This window comes from Marmota marmota, unplaced genomic scaffold (assembly GCF_001458135.2).
Source record: "Marmota marmota marmota unplaced genomic scaffold, marMar, whole genome shotgun sequence".
NCBI classification, from domain to species: domain Eukaryota; kingdom Metazoa; phylum Chordata; class Mammalia; order Rodentia; family Sciuridae; genus Marmota; species Marmota marmota.
Genome location: NW_026000174.1, coordinates 15,396,720 through 15,406,996, shown reverse-complemented (window position 1 = coordinate 15,406,996; position 10,277 = coordinate 15,396,720). Strand labels below are relative to the sequence as shown.

At 45.6% G+C, this 10,277-nt stretch overlaps 1 pseudogene; it reads right to left on the bottom strand.

The window, feature by feature from the left end:
* Nucleotides 1-3,540: 3,540 nt before the first annotated feature.
* On the bottom strand, nucleotides 3,541-8,058 carry LOC125611973 (annotated as a pseudogene).
* Nucleotides 8,059-10,277: the final 2,219 nt, after the last annotated feature.

The window sequence follows — 10,277 nt, the reverse complement described above, 5'->3', positions numbered from 1 at the left end:
AGCAGAGATGCAGCCTCTCTTCAGGTGTTCACAGTCAGGCCGGAGGTGGTCTGAGGGAGTGACAGCAGCATGTGGTTAAGTGCAGGACTGAACACAGCGTGGAAGGGCTCCTCAAAGGGGAAGGACCTCACATGAGGAACATTCCCTGCAGGATGAGGGGCTTGAACAGGCTTCAGGAGATAAATAGAATGTGTTGGCTTATCATTAGCACTGAGAGGCAAGAGGGCTAAGGAGGTAAACTGCTTGGCAAGCCCCCAAGGATCCGGTGAGGCTCACTAAGCATTACTGCTCTTTTGATCCTCCATAGAAGGTGGTTTAGAAAAAAAAATATGTTATCCCTCTCAGATTCATTTGTTTAGCAAATATTTATTGGACCTGTATTATGGATGAGGAACTGTAGGGGCTATGGATACACCTGTGGGCAAAACACACTCAGAACCTGAACCCCAAGAGCTTCCCTTCTAATGAAGGAGACAGATGATAGATGATAAATTAAAAACAAAACAAAAAACCCTGAAAGCTGGAGGGGACAGGATTAGCAAACTCAGGCTTGAGCAGCTTCCTTCCCTGCTTCCAGATCCATCATACATCTAGGTTTCTGTTGCCCTGGTGATGCATTAGGAAACCCTGTTTCCTTGTTACCTAGGAAATGGTGGGCTGGACAGGATGCCAGCTATGGGGGCCAGGTCAGCCACTGCATCAGAGGTGGCTCCCTGTCTCCTCAGCCTGCAAGCCGCTGCCACCAAGACTGACCATTCCCTTCTGAGGCCCCCTTTCCCCTCCTCTCCATATGCGCATGTGTGCATGGTTCCACTCTGTATTGCTGTCATTCTTCCTAATGTGTGGTACCATCTTGGCTTCCTCATAGAAGCATTCAGGCCACAGCATTCTGCTCTGTTTCCAAGGCAGGTGTTGCTCCCACATCTGAAGGGGTCTTTGCTGCTCCAACGCTCCTCTTCCTCCAGGATTGAGCTGATCATCCCAAACTGGGACTCTCTAAAGGGTAGAAGAGGCATTATTAATCACATCAGACAACAGGCAAACCAAGACAGTGGTCTTCCATCCAGGCTTGGTGCTCACCTCCAGATCGTCTGTTAGATCAGTTCCCAGAGAGTGTTCCTTGGAACATCTGGGAGATCTTCAGAGGGAAGGGACTTCAGAAAAACAAAAACAAAACAAAAATCCACATTGAAATGATTTGAAGATACACTGAATTAACTCCGGATAAGTAGATTTCCTTTCTGCAAGACCTCCCAAGATGAATATGTATTGGTAAGAGGATAGCAAGTTGTGTCTCCCAAGCCCATTTGACTATGGGTTCCTTCTGCAGAAAGAATCCCAGGGAATTAGCACACTTAGAGAAATGCTATCTTAGATTAATGGAATTGTTCCCAGAGCTTATATTTATCTCTGTCCTAGTGTTTCATATTGATCTGAATACTAGGATGGAGATGAGTTCATACCTAGTTCTGCCTTTTCCAGCTGAGTACCATTTTTCATCAGGATGCTTTCGGCCACAAGTAAGTAATGGATATCAGTAGGTATTATGGTTTATTGCTCTTATAACAAGAATTCCTGAGTTAAGTGTTTCCAGCACGAAATTGTCTTCAATAACCCCAGTGTTTTCTGTTTCTTTACCTGCCATCTTCAGCATATTGTTTATCTTCTTTCATGGTCACAAAATGGCTCTGGCAGCTCCAAATATAACACACAGAAACAAAGGCATCCAGTAGAAAGGCATTTCCTCCAATACATGTCTTCACCATTTATTCTTAGCAAAAGAAAAGTTTTATAGATGTCCACTACACACAAACCTGTAGAACTCTTCTCAGGTCCTAAAGGCTAGTAGGGTAACCAATCTTACCAGTTGCCCAGGACTGAAGGATTTCCTGAAATGCAGAACTAATAGTCCTAAAACCAGGACATTCCTGGGTAGGGAATGAACCATGTTCCTGCCTTCGTCATTCCATTAGGGAATGGTACTATCACGATTGGGTTGAACTAATCAGAAGAGGAGGAGACTACCTTTCCTGAATATGGAACTTTGAACACTCAAACAATACCTATTTTCTCATGGTAAGGAAGAGGAGGAAAGGCTGTTGAGGATGCAATCAACAGGACTGCAAAATAAGATATAATATTTTCACAATAGGCCTGCAAAATAAGATATATCAGGGCTGTAAAATAAGTTATAATCATTCTCTTCTCATGATGTTGTTAAAATCAGATCAAATGACATATTTTTTACATAGAGAATCAATAATAGTATCTTTTTTACTGAGCACTGACTATGTGTAATGTTGTGTGCTAATAGCATGACAAGTGTTAAAGACATTATATGTGTCATATCACACATCTGTATAACATCTTAGGGAACAGGGATGTAAACCCCATTTTACAGATGTTCCATAAAGACATTAAAAAGGTTAAATGATTTACTGAAGGTCATACAACTAGTAAATAGTAGAGGCAGGCCTCAAAACCAAGTCTGTCTGACAGCATGATGCCCCTATTTCATATATATACAATTGCACAAATATACAATTGCATTCTAATTCTTTTAAATATGGCACCCTGGGGGCTGAGGATATAGCTCAGTTGGTAGAGTGCTTGCCTCACATGCACAGGGCCCTGGGTTCAATTCCCAGCACCACCAAAAAAAAATTATATATATATATACTATCCTGAGTATGATGTCCATGGTAATTCCCAATCATTCTGAATTTATTTTACTCCTCAACAATGCACATTGCTGAAAGGGAGGAATACTTGGTCACTTTTATAAAGATTATTATATAAAATACAAAATCCGAAGATACCGTTATCCATTATTAAAAAAATATGTACATTATCCATTATTAAAAAAAAATCCCAAGATACAATCACATAAGCATGTGGACCTTCATCCTGCACCAAAGCACATATTCCAAATTATAGTTGTCTTTAGGCACATGACCAAAAGGATCATGAGGTATATCCTTATCAATGACCAGTTTCTCAGTCTTGCATAGATTCAGAGCCCACTTTTCACTCCAGATTCTTCCATAGCTGAACACTCTGTGTTAATAGTAGTTTCAGAAGTATCTCAGCCTTGGTTAATCTTTGCTTCAGTTCTCCTGCACTGACTCATACTCACCCAGGATTCAGGCAAACTTTTTCTGTAGGAGGGCTACTGTCCTGTTCATTCAGATGACCTTCTCTTTCAGTTCTGTAGGCTCACTTCTGATATTTGCAATATTTATATCCAGTAAAGCATCTTTCATCAAGATTTGCTTCCCTTTCTCTTCCAGAAGGATTGGTATCTAGGTACTCAGACAGCTTCCATAAGATCATCTTTGATAGAACAAATCTGAGTAGCAAATACTTTTTTCTTTTTCCTTGTTTTAAACAGTTTTTGTTTTTGTTTTTGTTTGGTACCAGGGATTGAACCCAGGGACACTTAACCACCGAGCCACATCCCTAGCCCTTTTTATATTTTATTTTGAGACAGAGTCTTGCTAAGTTGCTAGGGCCTCAGTAAGTTGCTGAGGCTGACTTTGAACTTTCCATCCTCCTGCCTCTGCCTCCCAAGCACTGGGATTACAGGCATGCATCACTATACCCAAATAGTAAATACTTTTTAATATTTGTCACTCTGGTGCCAATTTTTCTGCCTTTAATGTTAAGTATGCTGAACTCCCCAGAGGACCTGCCATTATTCAACCCCATAAACTGAGTGATTCCATCATCTCCTTCCCTAATGATGTACCTCCCTCATCCAATATCCCCTACCTTGCAACTGTGATAATCTTCAGGACCATAGATTTGTGGTCTTACTCTACCAACAGAGCAGCTTCACAGTCAGCAAAAATGAGTACCTTTGTTAATGTGTTTCAGTGAACACTGAAGGCCATTTCTGCTCTCAGTTTATCAGGTAGCTATCTCAAGACTTCTTTCTTGTCAATTGCTTTTGGGTTGTTGTTCCACAGGCAGTTGAGCCATTTAATAAGGACTACATTCATATTGGAAATCATAGAACCAACAATAGTAGCAAAAATTAATTCTCCAAAATAAATTAATCACCATGAAGACACTCAGAATCCCTCACAGGAGGTGATATTTTGCCAAAGAAAGTCAAAGTCATTGTAAACTAGTAAAAGCATGTTTTCTAGCCCCGTGGCCAAATTCAGGATTATTAACATCTGGATAGACTCTTCCAAAGCCATTCTAAAAGCTTTGGAAATGGAGTCATACACACACAAATTCAAGGAGATAAGGACAAAAAGCATAACAAGCTCAGAGATCCTGAAGAGGTTTGGATAGTTAGTCATCGTTTCTGTTCTCTGGGAGAACTCAAACATTCAAGAAAGCCTTAACATTCTGTCTGATGTAATTTTAGGATAGTTACATCCCATTTTAAAATACAGAAGATCAGTTAGTACCCCTGAAAAAACATTAGGTTTAAATTGCTAGCCTAATTTTTTTCTTTCTGGGTTTAAACTCTTCCTCCACCAGCAGTCCTTGTTCTAGGCAACAGGGACTGTTTGTACAAACGTTGCAGTTCATACAAACATACCAGGAAGACAGCCTACATCTGAAAAGAAATCAAATATGAGCCAGATTCTAGGTCATTAGACTGAAGTTAATCAAAACGAGCTCCTGCAATAAGCATAACCCAGTTGTACCTTAACCGGTAAGCTGGTGCCTGCTCTGTTAGTTTGGCTCCTTGTTTTGTTTACCTCTGCAACCTTTTCAAAGTCTGGCCAGGAGCAGCACATAGTATGCTTTCAAAAAATGTGTCAGACTATCTGTGCACAGTGGCATAGACCTATAGTCTCAGCAGCTTGGGAAGCTGAGGCAGGAAGATCACAAGTTTGAGGCCAGCCTGGGCAACTTAGCGAGAATCTGTTTCAAAAAAAAAAAAAAAAAAGGGCCAGGATGTAACTCAGTGGTAGAGTGTTACTGGATCCAATCCTCAGCAGTCCAAATAAATAAATTTGTCTTGAACTAATTAGTGCATTAATCAATTAGCTAGTACAGGTTACTGTGAACTCCCATAGGGCAGGATGGCTTTCTTAATTTTTCTGTACCACCCTGACCCCGACAGCTAGCACAGGGCTGGGCCTGGGGAGATGTGTAATGACCACGCTCTGAGTGACAGATGACTACACAGCTGACAGATGAGAGTGCTTGTTGGAAATCCTGGTAAGGGGATGAGACAAGTAGAAGAAGAAAGGGGTGAGGAAAGAGCCAAGGGAGAAGATGGCCCAGGGTAACTCCAGCCTTGGACTGTCTGGAGTGGAAAGTACAGGTTGCACTGAGGGTCATCCGCTGTGAGACGGGGGCTGGGCTTCTGTGCGCTTATCCCAGATGGTCTTCAGTGATTGAACTGTTTTGCCATCTGCATCCACAATGCCACAGCTGGAAAATGATGGTCCTCGTTTCTCCTCCTCCCTCCAATCCATCTGTGCTCTGTGACCTGAGGGACTCCTCCCCTGCCTTACCCACTGTCTTGTTTCCTAGAGCTGCTGTAACCACAGACTGGGTGGCTTTAAACAACAGCTATTTATTGCCTCACAGCTCCAGAGGCTGAAATCTGAAATCACAGTGTTGGCAGGGTCATGCTCTCCCTGGAGGCTTTAAAGGAGGATCTTCGCGCTTCTTCCATCTTTGGGTGGTTGGCAGCAGTCCATGACTTTCCTTGCCTTGCATCTCAGTCTGCTTTGTGCTGCCCTGGGACTGAGACTGGGTAATTTATAGAGAACAGAAATTTCTTTGACTCACAGTTCTGAAGGTTGGGAAGTCCAAGATCAAGGGACTAGCATCTGGCAAGGGCCTTCATGCTGCATCATTCCGTGGCTGTAGGCAGAAGAACGAGAGTTTAAGAGCAAGAGGGGGCCCGACTGGCTTTTACAACATTCTTGCAAGAATGAACCCCATTCCACAATAATGGCATTAACTCCCCTCGTGACCTAAAGGACCCCCTCTCAACACAGTTGCACTGAGCATTCAAATATTAACACATGAATCTTGGGGGACACATTCAGATCATATAAGCTTGTGGCAGCTGTCGCAGCACACGACTAAACCAGTCAGGGTCACTCCAGCTGAACTGGGCTGGCACAAAATACCTTTTTCTTTGGGTTCTGTGATGGCTCTTCTGACCCAGCTCCCCCAAAGGAAACAAGGAAGGCAAGAAAAAGAGAAAGAGCACGCCTTGATCCCGGGGTTTATTGGGGGAGGCTGTTCCATGGAATATTCTATTCCCAAAAGGGAGAAGGGGTAGGATTACAAAGGAATAGGTAAGAGTGACTCAACCCCAGAAGGTGACGCCTACACCTGGAGCCACACCTTGTTATCCAAGCTGGGGTAACGCCCAAGGTACTGAAGGCAATAATTGGTCAGAACCCGGCGCATCAGGACTTAAAGGTGTCTGCATCCAGGGCAGCTCCCGACAGGCAGCATCACTGCAATCTCTGCCTCCTGTGCATCTGTGTCCCTCTCCTTTTATAAGTCGTCAATCACTGGATTTAGTGTGATCACATCTGCAAAGACCCTGTTTCCAAAAAGAAAGTCACCTACATAGGAACTGGAGGTTAGGGTTTGAATATATCTACTGGGGGAGGAGCAGACACCATTCAACCTACGACCAATGCTACCAACCTCTGGAATGCCCCCAGACTCTTCTGCTTGGAACTCAAGACTTTTCTGCCCTTTCTGAAACAAATGGCCAAAGCCTTCTTCCTGGGATGTCCCTTCTGACATCTTTACCCAAAGATGAAGCTCCGCTCCTTCTTTCCCAGAAATGCACTTTGCAAAGCCCTATGTTTCCGACAGCTGCAGCTATGACAGTGGGCAGTCCCTCGTGCCTGTGCTCACCTCGTCCTCATGACAGCCTGCAGAGGGTTATCCTTAGTCCTACTTCATAGACAAGAAAACGGAGCAAGGAAGTGGCAGGGCAGGGATTTGAATCAGGCCTGCCTGACACTGGAGTCCACACCCTTCACCACTGTGTTCTGCTGCCCCTGGCTTCCGTGTCTGCCATGCAGTAGGAGGGGCTGTGTGGAGCACATCTAGCAACTTAGAAGGTGTCATGGGAAAAGCTATGAAAAGATAAGAAAGAACACAAAATTGGCATCCTGTATTTTGGTCACTAGGAGGACTCAGATAAGGAATCACAGATCACGTGAAGAGATGAAAACAGGTGTTTAGGGGCAGGTGTTTTGTTAAGGAAGAATTTCCATCCATGATCTTTTAAAATGGATTTGATGGCGATGTCATATAAACTGTGATTCTTTTCCTCTGTCCTATGTCTATAAGCCTCATTCATGGTGAAAATCATTTTGCATCCTCTAGCCTGTGGTGTCCTGGAAGCTAGTTTGGTTTGATAGATGTTCAGGACTGGTCACGCAAGCATGATTCCACTGTGAACATGATTTCCTCTGATGGGAGGCCTGACTGTTCAATATGCAGGCTGGTTTTACTGAGCACCCTATTATCTTCAGCTGAATGGAGTGACTCTTGCAGGCTGTGATCGCCACTGAGATACTCCTGAAGATACACAGGCCAGCCCTAGGCTTCTCTGTAGATGTAATCTCTCTGATTGGATTTTTAATAATAGTGACTAACATTTCATTTAAGCATTCAGTGATTTTCTTGCTGAGTGCATACCATCAGGTGTTACATCTGGGTGCCACAGAGACAGAAATAAACAAACAGTCCCCTGTCAAAGAGCTCAGGGTACAGGTAATGGCAACCAATTCAATTTGGGAGAAAGTGCCCTGGCTAGGATCCGTAGTTGTACATGCCACACAGGTTCAAGCAAGAGATGAGGCCCAGGCTCAGTGTTGCCCAAAGACAACAGTAAGGGACAATGTGTCTGTCCAGAATGCCCAACCACACCTCAAGAATTTTCTAGTGGATACTATCTCATCACCTTACCACCTATAACTTTAGCACCTAGGTGAGGTGCTAGATCTTAGAATTTCCTCATGGGTATTAATGGAATATCCAGACACCTTCATCACAGCTGCTTTCTAGATGATTCTACCTTGCCTGCATGCAGTCATCAATGCCCATGATGCCCTTCCACCTCCATATCTTATTGGGGGCAACTTCTTGAGGGAAACTAGGCTGCACAAGAAACCCAAGCTATAATGGAGACCAGGAAACGTCATTTTAGTTTTCCAAACCTGTGTGGGGCCCAAGGTTGGTGACTTGAGAGACCCAAAACTGCCATCCCTGGAACAGGGGAGAGAAACATGGGTCAGAAAATAGGAGCTGGTACCCAACCTTGCTCTACCTCTAGATCTTTGTGTGATCTTAGAAGTTCTTGACCCTTTGTGGATATTGGTTTCCTCAGATGACCCTGAGGATGTTTTTTAAGATCCATTATGTGAGGATTCCTGCCAACTGAGTTTCTGGGCCTCAGTTTCTCTCCCCAACAAAGAGACAATATTACCTACTCTTTCTTGGGAGGGCCTCCCAGTTAAGAGATGGTTTTTTTCTTCCAGCCAACACCAAAGAGATGAGGAAGCCCCTGGCAGTCTTGGTGGCTCCACTTGGCTGCAGCTGGCACAGGTGTCTGCCAGCCTGAGAACCACCTGCCCCACCTGGCCTCAGGTGCTATTTGGGGTGGGAACTGGGCACAGACTTTGAGGGAGGAGATGGACTCACAGCTTTGAAGTTTGAGTCCAGGCACCACCAATTCCTTGCTGGGTGGTGTTAGGTAGATTAAATGACCTCTCTGAGTATCTGTTTCCAAATTCATATAAAGGGATTGCTGATAATAAATAAGTTAAACACAGGAAAATCCACAGTTTAGGCTTGGATGCAGGTTGTCTCAGCTCAGGTCATTCCCTCCTTTCTGCCCCAAGCTTGGGGCTTCACTGTCATGATACTGGCTCTGGACACCTTGGATGATGCCTATGTGGGCTGCAGGAAGCCTGGGAGATGGCCCAAGAGGAGGGGAGCACTCACAGGGGGAAACCTGCCCTGCCTCTCCCCACCCCTATTCCCCCAATACAACATTCTCTCCACCCCACCCCAGTCAGCCTCCAAGCCCATTGCTGACCCACATCAACCCACCCAACACCTGAACTGGGAGTTGAACCAAGCTCATGGACAGGCAAAGGGTCTCAGGAGCCTTTAGGAGGCGTTTCCCTCCAAGCTCCAGATTTCTACCTGACCCAGGATCTCAGCTCTGCAAGGGAAGGGGGAATGCTGTCGGGCCCCCAGGAAGACGGTATTCCCAGGTGTGGACTGTGTTCACTTTGCACTTGGGAGGATGGGGGCCTCTGCCCAACAGCTGTCCAGGCAGGGGCGGCCCTCACGCCTGGGATGCCGCATTCGTCTCCCTGCAGACCTGCCTTAAAGCCTCCATCGGGGCCCTGTCCATCTTCCCAAGAGAGACTAACCCCTCCAACCTGTGTGGTTTTGTGGTTACCAACTTCTCCCGCCAGGGGGCAGGCATGGAGCCCAGTGACCCTTCAGTGCACCCAGCAGACCTTAAGCCACTTCAATTGGGTCATCCTCTTGTGAGCTCTCCCCAAGGTCTGGTCAAGTGGGTCAACCTCCCTCATTTGATCTTCATGAATTTACTCCCCTACTCATCCACACACCACTCACCAGACCCCTCTGCTCATGAGCCTTTTTATCCCCTTGCCCAGTCATGCTGGCACACATTCCTTCAATGGCCCACTTACCCGTTCACTCCTGCACTTACTGCTTGGGTCATTTGCTCATTTCTCCTTCAACGGGTTTTCCTCTGCCTGGCCATCCACTTCTCCCTCCATACACCCCGAAAGCATTGACAGAGGCTTTCGGCAGGCCAGGAATCAGGCACTGTCTTCAACTCTCTGCTTCCAGAGACAGATAAATTCTCTAACAAGAACAAATGGGGGGGGAGAAGGAAGATGGCGGCGAGGGGAGTGCATTGCCCCCGTGTGCTGCTTCACGGTGTGGGAGTATGACAAGTCAGGACGGCTAAAGGATATCTTGTTAGGAATTTCCAGCAATAGTGGGGTGCTCCGGAACCTGGAGGAAGGATTTCCATCGCACGAGGATCGGCTACGGGGACTCAAACGCGAGAGGTTTGTCGCACGGAGGGTAACACTGCTTATTCAGCAAATCGCCCCACGGCTAGAGTCTGCAGCGCGCGCTGGGAAACGAGGAGATAGCGACGCAGGGATACAGCGCTGCAGTTTCTGCCAGCCGTGCAAGCACCGTACTCAGGGCTGAATTCTGGGTTCGAGACGGGGGAAGGAAGCGGTCCATCTCGGTTCTCCACACCAGTCAGA